Here is a 4,532-nt window from a genome sequence, read left to right on the forward strand (position 1 = left end):
TTTTTAATGGATGGACAGCTATCTTCTCTCCCTTCCATGCAATTCCCACCCACACCTGATGGGGAGGGGGGTATGATTTATTTTATTTATTTTTTCAACATTCACTTTTACAAGATTTTTGAGTTCCAATTTTTTTCTCCCTCCTTCCCTCCTTTCCTCTCTTCACAAGATAACAAGCAATCTGATATAGGCTATACATGTATAATTATATTAAACATATTTCCACGTTAGACATGTTATGAAAGAAGAATCAGAACAAAAGAAAAAAACCACTAGAAAGAAAAAAAGGGAGTAAAATAGTATGAGACTCCATAGCTCTTTCTCTGAATAAGGATAACATTTTCCATCATGAGTCTTTTGGAATTGTCTTAGATCACTGCATTGCTGAGAAGAGAGCCAAGTCTATCATAGCTGATCATCGCACAATTTTACTGTTACTGTGTACAATGTTCTCCCGGTTATGCTCACTTCACTGAGCATCAGCTCATGTAAGCTTAGGAATGATTTCTTTTAACAGATATGCAGTCAAGCAAAGCAAATTCCCTCAATGGTGGTATATAAAAATAAATACATCTCATTCCACATCCCAAATCTGTCCCATTTCTGTAATAAGTAGTGTGTTTCATCATCATCCTTTGGTGTCATGAATAGTCATTGTATTGATCATAGTTATTTTAGCTTTCAAAGTTGTTCAATGCTTTGGTTTTTTATCATATAAATTGTTCTGATTCTAGTCATTTCATTCACCAGCTTATAAAAGTTCTCCAAATCATTCATTTTTATAATATTGATGACTTTTTGCTTTTGAACTCACAATTAGAAATTCTGGAGTGTGGGGAAGGATAGAAGGACTGTATGCCTTCTACTGAAGTCCACCCTGAGACCCAGGAGACTACAGCTGAGTTGCTTCACCTGTCACAGCTGGTCACCAACCCCTTGACACAGAAGGCCCCAATGAAACGTAAGACACATTTCCTTCTTGCCCTGGGTTCCAGTGAAAAGTTCAGCCAAGGATCTTCCCCTGTAAGGGATGCTGGGTATCAGGCCATTCAGTATAGCTGTGGGAAATGCAGCTGGGGGATCACTCTAGGGAACTGGCCATGGACCACACAGTGAAAGAGGAAAACATATTCACTGCTGTTACCGGGACTGAAGAGAAATTGAGGCTGACGTTACAATTTCAGCATGCATTAGCATGCATGTGGAGCAGCTTCTTGTTACTAGACATGAATGGCACTAGTGTAACATATACCACAACAAACAATGGCAGCACCTTACAATTTGGCTGTACTTGAAAACAACCCCCCCACCCCCCCCCAAACAACAAAAGACCCTCAGCAATCCAGCATTCAGCAAGAACACCCTTGAATGAGAAAATTCTGTGATTAAGTGACTTCTTTTTCTTTTTTCTCTTCTCTTCTCTTTTCTCTTCCCCAGACTTGTAATTTCATCTGGTGTATGGAACTTGTGGTGAGGAAACCCCACCCCTACTCCCTTAACTCCCTAAATGTTCAGCAGTTGTACACTTAAAGAATTGCTTGGGGTCACTCAAAGATTAAGTAGCTTGGCACAAGCCATATAATCATTAGGCATGAGTGGCAGAATTTGAACCAGTACCTTCCTACTTCAGAAGCCATGCCTCTCCTATGATTCAATGATTCACTGTGGTTCAATTCTCTCTCTCTCTCTCTCACTCACACGCATGCACATACGCGCAAGCGTGCACGTGCGCGCGCACACACACACACACACACACTCAGAGTTGCCTTTTGGATACAGATCTGGCCTCAGGTTGACCTGTTTCTAACACAGACTCCCTAGGTGACCTTGGACAAGTCATTTACTTCTCAGTCTTTCAAATTTCTGTGGCTATGAATCAAAGATAAGGCACCAGTTCATGTTGGTAGAGGAAGTTCTGGGTCCTTATACTGATGAAATCCTAGACTGAATCCAAAATAAATAAACCATTCCCAAACACATACCCCCAATTTAAACGAATAAGAAATTCAGTGCCACTAATTTCTTTTACTTAACCTGATATACCAGAAGTCACTTATCTATTGTGACTTGAAAGCTGTAAGAATAACCTGTCCCCCAAACATTTTACCATTCTGTATTTTAGCACCTAAAATCTCACTATTCTAGAGATTTTTGGGGTGGGAGCTTTATTTCCCCAGTACCTTCCCTATCCTAAGCATCATAATTAATAAAGAAAATGAGAGCAAGCCCAGTGGATACAGTTCAGAAAGATACTAGACTGACTCTTGATAGAGGCAGGGAAGCAGCAGCAATTACCCTATTAAGGAACAATCCAGGAACAGCTCCAACACCTACATACTCTATCACTACCACTCATTCACAAACAGGAGACCCCCTCCCCCCAACCAAGAAAGGATACCTTTCTACTTCTCCTGATCTCTCCCTATCAAGCACTATTCTTATCCTCACACCAAAAAACACAATTCATCTCTTACTATGCTATAACGGTTCATATTCTCTCTCCACCAAAGACAGCCTCAACCATTCACTTTGCCACAAACCAGCAATCTGTCTACTTCCCAGGATTCAGAAATCCCCTGGAAGAATTGCTTCCTTGGTGATGAGACCATGGAAGAAACTTTTCCTTGGACTAGAATTGTCTGCTTCTTCAAACCATAGCAGCCTAGTCACCTGCTACTTGATGGCTTTTACGTTTTCCAGAATCCCCTAGTAAAACACTACAACCTTTTATTTGAAAGGAATAACATTTATTTCCACTGTTCCTTCTATCTCCCAGAAATACCTTAGCTGTGTGTCTTGCTATACAAATGGCAGTTTGGGTAGTTTGCTCAAGATTCTATGCAGTGTTTGGAAGGATAATAAGAAATTTCTGGTGTTTGGGTATTGCTTAGCTCTAAAAGCTCAACCATTTGTAGTCAAAGTTACAGGATGTGGTGTGATCTTTGGTCCTCAGGCAATTGTTTTTAGTGGTGATACCCTTCTGTCAAAATAGGTTTTTCATTTCTTAGCATGCTTCTTATAAATCTTCAAGAACTCCTTCACATCCTCAGATGGATTTTAGTAGGAACAATGTCCAGTACTGGCTCTTTTCCTGTGGTAGCCAGTCCCCCAGCTCTTTCTATGATGAAGGCTAATGGGTTGCATTCATAGAGGAGCCCCAGCTTTCCGGGGGGGGGGACATTTCATTGGCTGGATAAAGAAAGATTCCTCCATACACCAAAGTCCTGTGAACATCTGCAACCATGGAGCCCACATACCTAGCAGCATAGGGAGCTATATTGTCCTGAGGGTATTTCTTCTCATGGAGGTACTCTAAGATGGCAGGCTCAAAGTCCCTGATATAGCCTTCATTGATACTGTAGATGTTGCCTCTGTTCCTGATCTGGATATCTTTGTTGCCTAAAATGAATTCCCCAACATCTGGATCCAGCATAAAGCAATTGACCCCACAGTCCATAGCAATCATCATCACTGTGGCACTGCCATATACAGCATACCCAGAGGCCACTGCATTCCGACCAGGCTGCAGAGCATCATCCTAAGAAGGCTCACCAGTTGATGTCCTTCTATAGATGTCAAAAATACTGCAAATGGACCCAAGGCAGTCAATGTAAGAAACACCATCCAAAGGATCAAAACAGACTACATATTTCCCTCTTTTTTCTGGTTCTATCATTATGGCATGTGTGTCTTCTTCTGACACAAGGACACACGTGGCAGATGCCCTCAGCATGTTAAAAATCAGCTTGTTGGAGCACACATCTAGTTTCTTAACTTCTTCATCCTTTACATTTGTGGGATTGGCAATTCCATATAGTTGGACTATTCCTGCTTTACACACAGCTCAGGACATGACTTTGACCGCAGTGCAGAGGCTAGTGAGCAGTTGACTACTCTCGTCTGTGCCTTCGGCTTTCTTGCTTTTCTCCAAGGCAAAGCGGGTCAGGGTGCTGACTTCCTCTCGAAAGGGACCCTGGTAATCCATGACTTGGTAACCCATGGGCATTGCCTGGGTCCAGGCGCTTGAAAGAGCTGAGAATTGGGAGCGGGGAGCTTGGAGACTGTGGTCAATTGCCTATGCTAGGATGGTGACTGTTGGGAAACAGCCGGTATTGACTGTAAGGGCACGGGGTCATTGGAATGCTGCCTGCCCAATCAATCACCTTACACCTCCGTAAAAAATGAGGATCCTGGAGGGGGAGGGGGTGACCTGAAGAGGAATAATAAGAACAAAGAAGGAAGGAAGGAAGGAAGGAAGGAAGGAAGGAAGGAAGGAAGGAAGGAAGGACCGATCTGTACCTACTTCATAATTTAGTCTCTGGTACCTACCTTGATCTCTTAGAAGAGGTAATTCAAAGCTACTACTAGTTGGAGGATAACCGTGTTTTTCAACTTTCTGTTTTTGCTGTGTGCTGCCGAAGCAGTTAGAAAAGCCAACCTTTGGATTCAAAAGAACTTGGGTTCATAGGACTTATGCCTTAGGACAAATGGTGGCTGTCAGACAATTATCAGGCAATTATAAAATACTTACT

The 4,532-nt window shown here is 42.2% G+C and overlaps 1 pseudogene; it reads right to left on the minus strand.

Annotated features, from left to right (window-relative positions):
- Positions 1–2,768: 2,768 nt before the first annotated feature.
- LOC110207875 (fructose-1,6-bisphosphatase 1 pseudogene) lies at positions 2,769–4,098 on the minus strand (annotated as a pseudogene).
- Between the last annotated feature and the right edge of the window lie 434 nt (positions 4,099–4,532).

The sequence above is a fragment of the Phascolarctos cinereus genome, unplaced genomic scaffold (assembly GCF_003287225.1).
Source record: "Phascolarctos cinereus isolate Bilbo 61053 unplaced genomic scaffold, phaCin_HiC Scaffold_4;HRSCAF=312, whole genome shotgun sequence".
Classification (NCBI taxonomy): domain Eukaryota; kingdom Metazoa; phylum Chordata; class Mammalia; order Diprotodontia; family Phascolarctidae; genus Phascolarctos; species Phascolarctos cinereus.